Here is a 15927-nt window from a genome sequence, read left to right as displayed (position 1 = left end):
TCCTGGGATCGAGCCCTGCATCAGGGTCTCTGCTCAGCAGGGAGCCTGCTTCCTCCTCTCTCTCTGCCTGCCTCTCTGCCTACTTGTGATCTCTGTCCATCAAACATAAAAATAAAACCTTTAAAAATAAAATAAAATATTGAAACAGCAAAGAGCTAATAAGATGGAGACGTTTTCACATACAGAAATTTGGAAGACCAGAACTCAAGAGAGGTAACTTATCTTTGAAAGCTTTGGCTCTTGGCATGTGAGTATTGGGAACAAAAATCTGTGAAACCAGCTGCACTTTGGGTAGCCTTACCGGTTTTGTGGGAATGTCAAAGCCCATGGTCCTCAGGTGAGGGCATGAATAAACTAATACAACTTTAACTTGGGATATCAAAAGGCATACCTTCCTTCAGGATAGGAGTGAACCTCCCCCACCCCCCACCCAAACGATTCCTCACCAGTTCTGCAGCCTTGTTTCTTACACAGGGGTCATTCAGGAAACTTAGGTGTTGCACTTTGACAAAGAAAACTCTGGTCTGATATTGCTCCCAGGTGCCTGACAGAAGCAAACCAACATCTCCTCTGAAGGAAAACACTGTCACCACTAGGTCTCAATTTCTTCTTACAAGTGATTTTTAAAATACATTTCCACCAGACAGTCAGATATCTAAGCAGCCAAGAAAATAAGACACCATCAGTAAGAACTGGCAGGAACAATAATAATAAAAACAAATCCAGTAACTCTTGAGATACTAGAATTAGCAGACATATATTATAAAACTACATGTACTATATTCAGTGAAATAAAGCCCAAATTTGACAAATTTCAGCAGGGAACTAGAAACTATGAGTGACATGACAGCAGCAGAGAAATACTCGTCCTCCTTGTCAACACTATTTGGCCTCATGGTTTAAAATACTTACATTTTAGAATTTAAAATTTTGTGCTTTTTTTTGGTTTTCTTTGGATACACTGAAAACAAAAACAAAACCCCACACTGAAAGGCCTGATATAATTTTATTTAGATGTATAATTCAATCAGAAATATATTAGTTGAGTACAAGTCACCTGGAAGGGTGCTTGTGCGTGTTCACGTGTATATGGTGATACACTCACAAATTTCTCGGAAACACCTACAATTTCTACCAGGCTCACTCCTACTATGAACAGGTCAGGACTCAGCTGGGCGAAGCAAGGGGAACAGAAGTCAATGTCACCAGGGAAAATTTACAAGGTACCATCCGCTTGTGGAGAAATGAAGTGAAAATTCACTGCAACTTTCTGGAAGATAGGTCTTGACTGCAAGAAGGGAAGGGTACTGAGCAGTGATATTCATCAGCCGGAAGAAGAAAGAGGACTGGAAGGGAAGAGGGGAAAGTAGGCAGAGAAAGGAGGGTGAGGACATCAAAACTGAGCCCTGCCAACTTCACATTTTGTTTTGGTCTTGCTAGATCATTCGGTAGTTGTCGAATCAAGTGACTCTAACAAGACAATGCTCATTTTTTCATTTTAGAAGGGTAATGCTGCATATTATTTATTCTCATAAAAACTGAAAGATCCGTGTTAAGTCATTCATTGTTTGTACTTCGTGTAGCTGACTCAGTTCATTAGAATCTGGTCTATTTGACAGGGCAAAACCCAGCCAGTTACATTTAACAACTGTTCAGCCCCACGCGGTACTGAGAACGTCAGTAGATTTATTTTCCCCATATAAAGGAGAATTTCCAATTCACACCATGTCCTCTGTGACTATTATGGACAGTATTTATTCAGAAGGAATGCCGTGCAAGTTTGGGAAATCTGTCTCTAAGAGCAGAGCTGAGAGGTCATTCGACAAAATAAGAAACAAAACCTATACATGGTCAAAACATGAAGAGAACTGAAGTTTGTCATTCTTTCTTTTGAAGAAAAAAGTTTGAAATCCTTAAAACGCTGCGTGGTCACAGCAAATAAGACAACTCTCCCTCCTCCACTCTCAAGCTTCATATGATCAGAACGCCTCCATTCACTTAGCAAATATCAGCCTTTTGGAGGAAGAGAACCTGCTTGGAATTAATGAGGCGGCACCAAAAAATAACTTCTATTAATAAATTGTTCTCTTCAATGGAAAACTGCCTATTTTTTTCTCATTTTTTTTAAAAACACAGATTATCTTCTAAAGGCTCCTTGTGCTTTTCGCCCCACCTTTAGACCATCTCTTTTTCCCTTCTTTTATTTAATTTCCTTTTTCATTTTCTAAATTCGGACGTGTCATTGTGCCAGGCAAGGAAATCTCTCCATCTCACCATAAAACAGTTGCAACCAAAGGCATCACAAACACAGTAACATTTAATGGCTGTTATGACATAGAGCCACGAACATTGTAATTCAATAAAGGCCGGGTGTTTAAAGAGTTAAGGGAGGAAAATGTAAGTAAGGCTAATAAAGCAAAACTGAAGTGACAGACATGCAAGGTAAATCTCAAAAACTAAGCTGAAATACTCTATTTCTTTCTGCTGCATAACTTGTAAAATGCCAAATATCTCAAGAAAGGTAAGAAAGTTACAGTACTGGAAAATCTTCACGATTGCATTTTCATTTACCCAAATACAAAGAAAAATTCAACGTTCACCTTCCCAGAGAAGCAATGCGCCTTAAAGCCAATCTTTTCACTTACCCTAGGGTATGTACACCAGGAGCTCCTAAATCGTTTTCATTCCAGGACATCCAGACCATCCATGAATTCTTAGCACAGTCACTTGAAAAACCAACTTTATCCAAATTGTTAATTACTACAGAGGTCATAACAGAACTCTCTGAAATTCTAGGGAGCGATACACGTTTAAAATCCAGCTTCTAGATCCTGGTGTATACTGTGTCTATCTTTAACTTGAAAATGATTTGGTTTCACATTCCATTGAAGTTCCACTGGCAGATGCCTTTGGTAAGCTCACCAATGGCAGGCTTTCAAACGCCCTCCCGCCTCCCCCCTCCTTCCTCTGACTGAGCTTCCGCTGCCGCTCCACCTAATGCCCATTTACTCAGCTGTCTTTTTACCTGTCTCTGCGTGGGTGAAAGGAGATGCTTTCATTGATGGCTATTACGGAAACACTTGGAAACTTCAGATCAGCCTGAGGACTCACTGTGCTTTCCCTCCTGCCGTCCCCTCCCCCTTCTTACTGCCAGAAACCAACTGACTTCCAAACTTGGCTGTCTGAAAAAGAATGTTCTCTGATTGGCATTCCTGGAAGCAGAAAGCAAGGCAGCTCAAGTTTTGTTCTGTTGCTCTGCATGAAAAACTTCCCCAGGTACACATAATACGAACAAGTAAGTTTCCTGGATTTTTTTTCCCTTAACTTTGAGGAGAATGGAGCCAATATTTGGGGGGCATTACAGGTATCTTTGATGTCGCACAGCATTTAAGTTTTCATAGTCACATGTAATTTTACCCCAAATGGCTATGCATGCAGTAAAAAAGTGAAATGGCAAATCTTGTGTTAAAAGTTGAATTTCCTTATTAGTCGAAGCGTTGGGACCCAGTGGGGGAAGAAACAGTCACGCTGCCTGCTTGACAGAATTCTGGAGTGCAGCTGTTCAATTCTGTGGCTTTTCTGTGAGAGAAAACCTTGTTCATAAGAATTGTGGAAAAACTGATTTCAATTATCCTCTATTTTATATTGCAGACAGCAGGGGAAGAGGGTACAAAGAAAAAAACCACTTCTATCTCCCTGTCAAGTCTTCTTTTCCAGGACTGTCTTGCAAACTGGTGAGGACTAACTACACACACACAAACACACACACACACACACACACACACACACACACACACGTGAGCAAACAAAAACTGAGTGCATGGAAATGAGAAGAAGATATGTTTCCTCAAATAGGGTTGGACAAGGATGACTAATGTACAGTCCCTTCAAATCACTACTAATAAACTTGTGTTTAATATTTATTTAGTGGGCACTGGGGCCAAAAACTTTGCTGCTGCTGCAAGTAACTTACCTCTCCATGTTTATAAGAGTGAATGTACTGTATGACATTTTATGGACCAGACAACTTCTTGAAAGGCCCAATAAAGCATTTATCATTTCAGCAATCGGACAAACCACAACCCCACGCATTTTGGCTTTCCAAATTTCATCTGACTGTGGCTGCCGATTCTGGGCAACTGTCAGCTGGCTGGGCTCGGGGTAGTGGTGTGGCCTCAGCTGCTCCTTGCAACTTGTACACACATCTCAAAAATATGCAGCGGCAAAAGGTTGACTCCAAAAAGACAGCCTTCACTCTGTTTGTGGCTGGGTTTACATTTTCTGTTCTAGGTGGTCTGGTGTCACATCTGAACAAGACCATGTTAGGGAACCATGAGTGAACACTTGAACGGGCATCATGTTACTAATGTATTTTGGTGATATTTTGATGCCCAGTATAGACTGGCATCCTGCCAGCTTGCCCACTCCTTAAACCTGTTACTAGATGTCCTTTAAAAAAAAAATTAAAAGAAGTTGGTAGAGGAGGAAGAAACTTTCCTTATTCTTATTCTCAAAGTTGATTGTCTTAGGGACATTTCAAGCTATGTGCAATGCTGATAGATTGGCGTATCCAGATTACTTCATAAATCAATAGAAAATAATAATCACTCACCCAAAAGCAGAAGCACGTGTCTCTGTCCTTGTGTGTCTTCTTCCCTCTATCAAAACACTCCTCCCCAAGGCTAATGGATGGTGTCAAAACTCACATGAACTGGGACGAGAAGACGGGGTTGACAGTACGCTGTCTGGTTCATGTTTAGCCACACAATTCGCTTATGTTGTATCTAGTGAACACTAGCATGTAACTGACAGTCAAGAAATGTTTTTTGAAACTAAAGAACTGTTTATGTAAAAGTACATATTTTAATTTATGGAAAATGGTTATATATTGGCTCGCTATATATCTATCTTAATGGTTTGGGGGAAAATTATCTCTTTTCAAGCCATTAACCGAAAGATTATATAGAAGTTATATTAGGTACTGAGTCCCTTTACTGAAGAAAAAAAAATCATAACTCTTGCGTCTGTGTGAGTGATTAGCTCTAAAAACCAACATGGAAAATATTGCTAAGATCATTCTTGTTGAGATTGCTGACTTCTAAGAAAAATAGAGGAAAAAAAGGAAATATTAGGTCCTTCTAATATTTTGTATTAGCTACTGAACTGTAATCATTTTCTTTTTGAATTTTTACTAGCCACTCCTTATAGTGTAACATTTATCAATCAGATATGTTCTTGGGTTACCAACTTTATCTCCCCTTATGTTTGCATCTGTGCCTGTCATGGAAATTCTAGAACAGTCTGCAATTAGTCCAACCTCAAGGTTGAGTGAGCATTATGGGAATTCTTTTTCCTCTTTTCTTTTCCCCCGAACCTTCACAAGGTAATTGATAAGATTTATAATTGCTAGAATTCAGTCTTTATCATGAGTAAATGTTATTTTTCTCTTTCATAAGCACTAACACAAGAGTTAGGATTTGATCAGAAAAATAGCTTCCAGGGCTTGCTTCCAAAGAAAACTGGGCATGTAACAGGCAAATCAAATACCCTTGATTTATCATGAACAAGCAGTTAATCTGTGATCCATTCTCCAGAAATAGACTATATTAGCACAGTTCTGTGGATGGCAAATGCTGGTAGGAGGCTCCTTATGGGGTGAGTAAGGTGCTCAAACTCAGATCTTACAGATGATCTGTAAGGGACCTATGTGGATAAAGAATCGGGTCATTGAAAAGCAAGTGGTCCCTGTTATTTTTAACCTTGTGGGGATCTTTAGAGACTAGCATAGGTAATATTCTCAGGAGGATGACTTTTCAGATGATTTTTTGGTCTTTCGCATATAACTTTTTTTTTTTAAAAGATTTTATTTATTTATTTGACAGACAGAGATCACAAGTAGGCAGAGAGGCAGGCAGAGAGAGAGGAGGAAACAGGCTCCCTGCTGAGCAGAGAGCCTGATGTGGGGCTCCATCCCAGGACCCTGGGATCATGACCTGAGCCGAAGGCAGAGGCTTTAACCCATTGAGCCACCCAGGCGCCCCCACATAAAACTTAAAAAAAAAAAAAAAAAATATATATATATATATATATATACTGCTTGTTATATGTTGAATATTTTGCACCCCCCAATCCATATATTGAAACATAATTTGAAATATGATGGCATTAGGAAGTGGGGCCTTTGGAAGTTGATTAGGTCCTGAGGGTGGTGCCCTCATTAATGGGATCAGTGCCCTCAAGTGAGACCTCCAGAGAGCTCCTTTGTCCCTTATTCCATGTGAGAATACAGCAAAAGATGGCCCTTTGTGAACCAGGAAACAGGCCCTCACTAGACAATGAACTTGTTAGTGTCTTGATACTGGACTTCCAGCTTTCAGACTATGAGAAATAAATTCCTATTGTTTATAAGTCACCCAGTCAGGGGTATATTGTTATAGCAGCCTGAATGGACTAAGACACTATACAAAAATACATCTTTGTGTGTGTGTGTGAGGGGAGTGGTGAGTAGTTTTTTTTCCCCCTAAGGAACAATTAATAAATCCAAGCTGTAGTTCTTTGAAAGCAATTAAAATAGACACTTCCCAAGAAAAAATAGAAACCTATACATTAAAAAACATTTAAAAATGGAGGCTATAACAACAGATATGGAAGAGATTCAAAACAGCAGCATGTTATGTATACTATTAAATGCCAATCAATTTAAAAATTGGATGAAATGGGCACTCATTTTGAATATATATGGCATGAAAAGAGCCCTAATTATGGAAAGGTCCGTATGTATGAATATACTAATGATAGCATCATGTTTGGTAGAGTGGGAACAACGATACTTTTTATGACAACAGAAAGACATGGGCTAATGCTTAGATTAAAAATCATGTCATAGGGGAGGAGTCAAGACGGCGGAGAAGTAGCAGGCTGAGACTACTTCAGGTAGCAGGAGATCAGCTAGATAGCTTATCTAAAGATTGCAAACACCTACAAATCCAACAGGAGATCGAAGAGAAGAAGAACAGCAACTCCAGAAACAGAAAATCAACCACTTTCTGAAAGGTAGGACTGGCGGAGAAGTGAATCCAAAGCGACAGGAAGCTAGACCGCGGGGGGAGGGGCCGGCTCCCGGCAAGCGGCGGAGCAACGGAGCACAAAATCGGGACTTTTTAGTCTGTTCCACTGAGGGACATCGCTCCAGAGGCTTAACTGGGGTGAAGCCCACGCAGGGTCAGCGTGGCCTCAGGTCCCGCAGGGTCACAGAAGGATCGGGGGTGTCTGAGTGTCGCAGAGCTTACAGGTATTAGAACGGGGAAGCCGGCTACAGAGACAGAGTCGAGGAGTGAGCTCTAAGCTCGGGGTTACCTTGAACCGGTCGCAGGCTCGGTCAGCTCAGCGCGCGGCTGGAGGCCAGGGTGATGGGAGTAATTGGGCGCTGTTCTCTGAGGGTGCACTGAGGAGCCGGCCCCGGGCTCTCGGCTCCTCCGGGCTGGAGACCGGGAGGCCGCCATCTTCATTCCTGCCCTCTGGAAATCTACGGAAAGCGCTCAGGGAACAAAAGCTCCCGAAAGCAAACCCGATCAGATTACTCAGACCTGCCCGGGTAAGGGCGGTGCAACTCCGCCTGGGGCAAGCCACTTGAGAATCACTACAACAGGCCCCTCCCCCAGAAGATTAACAAGAAACCCAGCCAGGACCAAGTTCACCTACCAAGGAGTGCAGGTTCAATACCAAGGAGAGCAGCGGAATTCCAGAGGAGGAGAAAGCAAAGCACGGAACTCATGGCTTTCTCCCCATGATTCTTTAGCCTTGCAGTTAATTTAATTTTTTTTCTTTTTCAATTTTTTTTCTCTTCTTCTACTAAATTTTTTTAACTTTTACCCTTTTCTTTTTTAACTTTTTAAACTAGTTTAATATATATATATATATATATCCTTTTTATATTTTTTCTTTATTGGTTTTCTTTTTTTAATTGTTTCTTTTTTTTTTTTTTTTCTTTCTGAACCTCTTTTTATCCCCTTTCTCCTCCCTCACGATTTGGGATCTTTTCTGATTTGGCTAAAGCATATTTTCCTGAGGTTGTTGCCACCCTTTTAGTATTTTACTTGCTCCTTCATATACTCTTATCTGGACAAAATGACAAGGCGGAAAAATTCACCACAAAAAAAAGAACAAGAGGCAGTACCAAAGGCTAGGGACCTAATCAATACAGACATTGGTAATATGTCAGATCTAGAGTTCAGAATGACGATTCTCAAGGTTCTAGCTGGGCTCGAAAAAGGCATGGAAGATATTAGAGAAACCTTCTTGGGAGATATAAAAGCCCTTTCTGGAGAAATAAAAGAACTAAAATCTAACCAAGTTCAAATAAAAAAAGCTATTAATGAGGTGCAATAAAAAATGGAGGCTCTCACTGCTAGGATAAATGAGGCAGAAGAAAGAATTAGCGATATAGAAGACCAAATAACAGAGAATAAAGAAGCTGAGCAAAAGAGGGACAAACAGCTTACTGGACCACGAGGGGAGAATTCAAGAGATAAGTGACACCATAAGACGAAACAACATTAGAATAATTGGGATTCCAGAAGAAGAGGAAACAGAGAGGGGAGCAGAAGGTATATTGGAGAGAATTATTGGAGAGAATTTCCCCAATATGGCAAAGGGAACAAGCATCAAAATCCAGGAGGTTCAGAGAAACCCCCTCAAAATCAATAAGAATAGGTCCACACCCCGTCACCTAATAGTAAAATATACAAGTCTTAGTGACAAAGAGAAGATCCTGAAAGCAGCCCGGGAAAAGAAGTCTGTAACGTACAATGGTAAAAATATTAGATTGGCAGCAGACTTATCCACAGAGACCTGGCAGGCCAGAAAGAGCTGGCATGATATATTCAGAGTACTAAACAAGAAAAACATGCAGCCAAGAATGCTATATCCAGCTAGACTATCATTGAAAATAGAAGGAGAGATTAAAAGCTTCCAAGACAAACAAAAACTAAAAGAATTTAAAAATACCAAACCAGTTCTATAGGAAATATTGAACGGGGTCCTCTAAGCAAAGAGAGACCCTAAAAGTAGTAGATCAGAAAGAAACAGAGACAATATACAATAACAGTCACCTTACAGGCAATACAATGGCACTAAATTCATATCTCTCAATAGATACCCTGAATGTTAATGAGCTAAATGCCCCAATCAAAAGACACAGGGTATCAGAATGGATAAAAAAACAAAACCCATCTATATGTTGCCTACAAGAAACTCATCTTAAACCTGAAGACACCTCCAGATTTAAAGTGAGGGGGTGGAAAAGAATTTACCATGCTAATGGACATCAGAAGAAAGCAGGAATGGCAATCCTTATATCAGATCAATTAGATTTTAAGCCAAAGACTGTAATAAGAGATGAGGAAGGACACTATATCATACTCAAAGGAACTGTCCAACAAGAAGATCTAACAATTTTAAATATCTATGCCCCTAACGTGGAAGCAGCCAACTATATAAACCAATTAATAACAAAATCAAAGAAACACATTGACAATAATACAATAATAGTAGGGGACTTTAACACTCCCCTCACTGAAATGGACAGATCATCCAAGCAAAAGATCAACAAGGAAATAAAGGCCTTAAATGACACACTGGACCAGATGGACATCACAGATATATTCAGAACATTTCATCCCAAAGCAACAGAATACACATTCTTCTCTAGTGCACATGGAACATTCTCCAGAATAGATCACATTCTTGGTCCTAAATCAGGTCTCAACCGTTATCAAAAGATTGGAATCATTCCCTGCATATTTTCAGACCACAATGCTCTGAAGCTAGAACTCAATCACAAGAGGAAATTTGGAAAGAACCCAAATACATGGAGACTAAACAACATCCTTCTAAAGAATGAATGGGTCAACCAGGAAATTAAAGAAGAATTGAAAAAATTCATGGAAACAAATGATAATGAAACCACAATGGTTCAGAACCTGTGGAACACAACAAAGGCAGTCCTGAGAGGAAAATATATAGTGGTACAAGCCTTTCTCAAGAAACAAGAAAGGTCTCAGGTACACAACCTAACCCTACACCTAAAGGAGCTGGAGAAAGAACAAGAAAGAAACCCTAAACCCAGCAGGAGAAGAGAAATCATAAAGATCAGAGCAGAAATCAATGAAATAGAAACCAAAAAAACAATAGAACAAATCAACGAAACTAGGAGCTGGTTCTTTGAAAGAATTAATAAGATCGATAAACCCCTGGCCAGACTTATCAAAAAGAAAAGAGAAAGGACCCAAATAAATAAAATCATGAATGAAAGAGGAGAGATCACAACTAACACCAAAGAAATACAGACAATTATAAGAACATACTATGAGCAACTCTACGCCAACAAATTTGACAATCTGGAAGAAATGGATGCATTCCTAGAGACATATAAACTACCACAACTGAACCAGGAAGAAATAGAAAGCCTGAACAGACCCATAACCAGTAAGGAGATTGAAACAGTCATCAAAAATCTCCAAACAAACAAAAGCCCAGGGCCAGACGGCTTCCCGGGGGAATTCTACCAAACATTTAAAGAAGAACTAATTCCTATTCTCCTGAAACTGTTCCAAAAAATAGAAATGGAAGGAAAACTTCCAAACTCATTTTATGAGGCCAGCATCACCTTGATCCCAAAACCAGACAAGGATCCCATCAAAAAAGAGAACTACAGACCAATATCCTTGATGAACACAGATGCAAAAATTCTCGCCAAAATACTAGCCAATAGGATTCAACAGTACATTAAAAGGATTATTCACCACAACCAAGTGGGATTTATTCCAGGGCTGCAAGGTTGGTTCAACATCTGCAAATCAATCAATGTGATACAACACATTAATAAAAGAAAGAACAAGAACCATATGATACTCTCCATAGATGCTGAAAAAGCACTTGACAAAGTACAGCATCCCTTCCTGATCAAAACTCTTCAAAGTGAGGGACAGAGGGCACATACCTCAATATTATCAAAGCCATCTATGAAAAACCCACCGCAAATATCATTCTCAATGGAGAAAAACTGAAAGCTTTTCCGCTAAGGTCAGGAACACGGCAGGGATGTCCGTTATCACCACTGCTATTCAACATAGTACTAGAAGTCCTAGCCTCAGCAATCAGACAACAAAAGGAAATTAAAGGCATCCAAATCGGCAAAGAAGAAGTCAAACTATCACTCTTTGCAGATGATATGATACTGTATGTGGAAAACCCAAAAGACTCCACTCCAAAACTGCTAGAACTTGTACAGGAATTCAGTAAAGTGTCAGGATATAAAATCAATGCACAGAAATCAGTTGCATTTCTCTACACCAACAACAAGACAGAAGAAAGAGAAATTAAGGAGTCCATCCCATTTACAATTGCACCCAAAACGATAAGATACCTAGGAATAAACCTAACCAAAGAGACTAAGAATCTATATACAGAAAACTATAAAGTACTCATGAAAGAAATTGAGAAAGACACAAAGAAATGGAAAAATGTTCCATGCTCCTGGATTGGAAGAATAAATATTGTGAAAATGTCTATGCTACCTAAAGCAATCTACACATTTAATGCAATTCCTATCAAAGTACCATCCATTTTTTTCAAAGAAATGGAACAAATAATCCTAAAATTTATATGGAACCAGAAAAGACCTCAAATAGCCAAAGAAATATTGAAAAAGAAAGCCAAAGTTGGTGGCATCACAATTCCGGACTTCAAGCTCTATTACAAAGCTGTCATCATCAAGACAGCATGGTACTGGCACAAAAACAGACACATAGATCAATGAACAGAATAGAGAGCCCAGAAATAGACCCTTAACTCTATGGTCAACTAATCTTCAACAAAGCTGGAAAGGAAAGAATGTCCAATGGAAAAAAGACAGCCTCTTCAATAAATGGTGTTGGGAAAATTGGACAGCCACATGCAGAAAAATGAAATTGGATCATTTCCTTACACCACATGCAAAAATAGACTCAAAATGGATGAAGGATCTCAATGTGAGAAAGGAATCCATCAAAATCCTTGAGGAGAACACAGGCAGCAACCTCTTCGACCTCAGCCGCAGCAACATCTTCCTAGGAACATCGCCAAAGGCAAGGGAAGCAAGGGCAAAAATGAACTATTGGGATTTCATCAAGATCAAAAGCTTTTGCACAGCAAAGGAAACAGTTAACAAAACCAAAAGACAACTGACAGAATGGGAGAAGATATTTGCAAATGACATATCGGATAAAGGGCTAGTGTCCAAAATCTATAAAGAACTTAGCAAACTCAACACCCAAAGAACAAATAATCCAATCAAGAAACGGGCAGAGGACATGAACAGACATTTCTGCAAAGAAGACATCCAGATGGCCAACAGACACAGGAAAAAGTGCTCCATATCACTCGGCATCAGGGAAATACAAATCAAAACCACAATGAGATATCACCTCACACCAGTCAGAATGGCTAAAATTAACAAGTCAGGAAATGACAGATGCTGGTGAGGATGCGGAGAAAGGGGAACCCTCCTACACTGTTGGTGGGAATGCAAGCTGGTGCAACCACTCTGCAAAACAGCATGGAGGTTCCTCAAAATGTTGAAAATAGAACTACCCTATGACCGAGCAATTGCACTGCTGGGTATTTACCCTAAAGATACAAATGTAGTGATCCGAAGGGGCACGTGCACCTGAATGTTTATAGCAGCAATGTCTACAATAGCCAAACTATGGAAAGAACCTAGATGTCCATCAACAGACAAATGGATAAAGAAGATGTGGTATATATACACAATGGAATACTATGCAGCCATCAAAAGAAATGAAATCTTGCCATTTGCGACGATGTGGATGGAACTAGAGGGTATCATGCTTAGCGAAATAAGTCAAACGGAGAAAGACAACTATCATATGATCTCCCTGATATGAGGGAGAGGAGATGCAACATGGGGGGTTAAGGGGGTAGGAGAAGCGTAAATGAAACAAGATGGGATTGGGAGGGAGACAAACCATAAGTGACTCTTAATCTCACAAAACAAACTGAGGGTCGATGGGGGGAGGGGGGTTGGGAGGGGGGTGGGGTTATGGACATTGGGGAGGGTATGTGCTATGGTGAGTGCTGTGAAGTGTGTAAACCTGGCAATTCACAGACCTGTACCCCTGGGGATAAAAATATATGTTTATAAAAAATAAAATTTAAAAATAAATAAATAAATAAAAATCATGTCATATAAATGTACATGCACCATGATTTTCTACTATGTTAGAACTTCTGTAGGCATTAGAAGGAAAGGTTAAGACTAGCAGGAGTCCTATAAAATGATTTCTAGGTATACACACACACACACACACCCAAAATATTCAAATTAAAGTTACTGCAGCTTTTTCTCATCTCATTCTCCTTCTGGCTTTTGAAGAGGCATCTCTATTTCTCCTCTGGGTCTGCTGAATGGCAGGTGGATTGTTGGGAGGGGAAGGGGAAGGGGAATGAGGAGGCTCTTCAATATGGAAAGAGACACAGATGAAGCTGAAGGGGGCTTATGTTAATTTTAAGAAGTGTATGGGGGAAAATATCCAAAGAAAAGAGTGAACTTAAAGGGACAAGTGAGAACAAAGGAAGGGAACAGGGAATGAATCTGGTGCATTAGAAGCAGGTACCAGGCTGTAAGCCAGACTAGGCAGCAGCTACTTTGATGAGGAAGACTTGGAGGAGAGAAAGGGTTAGAGGGGTGGTTTGGGATGTCTGGCCTTAGGACATCTGGCTATGTATTTTGTGATTTCTTCTCATAATACACCTAAGTTAGGTCTTTACTTTTCAAGATCTGGTAGTGTGAAATTTATGTCTTTTGGACACTTCATGACATGGACATGGATCTTAAATCTACAGATATATTTGGTTACATAAACCTTTTTTTTAAAGATTTTATTTATTTATTTGACAGACAGAGATCACAAGTAGGCAGAGAGGCAGGCAGAGAGAGAGAGAAGGGGAAGCGGGCTCTCTGCGCATTCGGGGCTCGATCCCAGGACCTTGGGATCATGACTTGAGCTGAAGGCAGAGGCTTTAACCCACTGAGCCACCCAGGCGCCCCTACATAAACCTTTTTGAAAAGTCAATGCTAATTGTTTTGTTGTGTTATTGTGGTTGCTAAAATTGGTTTTCTTTGGTATGGGTAAGAAATCATCTTCACCCTTGTCTAAATAAACCTTCTTGATCAGTTTCCTTTACTTGCATTTTGTTTCCTGTATCTCTCTCTGTTCCCAGGATGGGTATCTATGACAGTCTCCTGGGATGAGCTCTATATGTAAAGTGACCAACCATCCCAATTTTATGGGAACTGAGGGATTTCCCAGTATGCAAATCCTAGATTTTCAGTGCTAAAACTAAGAAAATCTCCAGCAAACCAGAATGAGTTGATCATTCTATATATGTAATTCAGAATTGTTTATGTTATATATATATATGCTTTTGACAAAGATTAGACTTTTTATTCATTAAGAGCTATTTGGCCCAAGTAGACAGATATTCTAAAAATACAGATAACTTTTGCCTTTACGCCTGACAGCTATGCAACCCAGGACAGGTCAAACTCCAAGGGCTTACTATGTCCTCATCTTTACAATGAGAATACATATTTCAGAGTTGTTATCAACCTCATATGAGATATGCATGTAAAATATGTAGAATATATAAGATATGTAAAAGATAGCTATATAAGATATATAAATAAATAGATATGGTATATAAATATGAATAAATCTATATTATATTCATTCATTTATATAAAATTATATGTAGTTATTTTTCAAATATACTTTTAGTTATGTTAGATTGAGAAATAATGGAAATCCACAGAAGAAGTACAACACTTCACACTATATATATGGGGTAGGGAGGCAGAGAGATAGATATTGGTTGACTAAGGGAATAGTTTTCTTAGTAGTATCTGTTTCAGCATATGATTTGCCTTAGATTAAATTCACCAAGATAAGGACGTTTGTTTTTGAGAGGTGAGATAGCCCAGGAAACAACCAATACTCCATGTTTACAAAAGATTATCTTCTGTGTTAAAAATAAAGGTGGGCTTTATTTTTCCTTTTCCTTTAAGCTGGGGTAGGGATATTTTGTGTGTGTTTGTGTGTGTGGGACCAAAATTAACCCTAATTAGAGTACAATCATTTTTTTAAAAAATCAGAACTTTGATCTATTTTTTAAAAGATTTTATTTATTTATTTGAGAGAGAGAAAGAGAGAGAGAGAGAGAGAGAGAGAGAGAGAGAGGGAGAGCACAGAGGAAGAGTGAGAGTAAGAAGCAGATTCCTCACTGCGCAGAGAGCCTGACACGGGACTCAATCCCAGGACCCTGAGATCATGACCTAAGCCCAAGGCAGATGCTTAACCAGCTGAGCCACCCAGGTGCCCTTAGAGAGCAATCATAAAATATCCATCCTAGACAAAACTAGAATGTCCAAAGTCATCCTCAGGATAGAGTGATAGCCTGACTGTACCACTAATTTGAACTCTAGCAACATATGTCATACTTGATGCCTCTAAAGAAGTGAGGGTACAATTTGGTTTGGGAGCAAAACAAGCATGTCCTTAATATCATCATTTCAAACCTGTGCAAAATTTCATAATCTTAAGTCCAGCCCATATTTGAAACCCCCCCAAAACTGGTTCTACTCCAAGCTTCCTGACATTTATCAAGAGTTAGAAATGGGACAATTCTGCTTTGTGCAGTAAAAGAAAATGACAAGGGATAACCAGACTGAATCAAGTCTGGTAGTTATTATATTCAGCTTGTTTGTCTGGGAGCAGTTTTTTCTCCAGATATGCACATGGCTTTTCAAACTTGTTTGTTGTTGGTGGTGTTGTTTTCTATGGAACCTTTTGTTCAAAGGAATTAGTTCAC

General features: G+C 39.5%; 1 protein-coding gene across 1 annotated transcript in view; it reads right to left on the bottom strand.

Annotated features, from left to right (window-relative positions):
* The window catches only part of LOC111142434 (dystrobrevin alpha), a 258816-nt gene extending 255995 nt beyond the window's left edge, over positions 1-2821 (bottom strand). Inside the window, exon 1 of the mRNA XM_022495559.1 lies at positions 2646-2821. The gene's annotated coding sequence lies outside the window, so the exon portion shown is untranslated. The remainder of the gene's footprint in view (positions 1-2645) is intronic.
* Between the last annotated feature and the right edge of the window lie 13106 nt (positions 2822-15927).

This window comes from Enhydra lutris, unplaced genomic scaffold (genome assembly GCF_002288905.1).
Source record: "Enhydra lutris kenyoni isolate GAN:26980312 unplaced genomic scaffold, ASM228890v2 scaffoldscaffold8, whole genome shotgun sequence".
NCBI classification, from domain to species: domain Eukaryota; kingdom Metazoa; phylum Chordata; class Mammalia; order Carnivora; family Mustelidae; genus Enhydra; species Enhydra lutris.
This window is presented reverse-complemented; position numbering and strand designations above follow the sequence as displayed.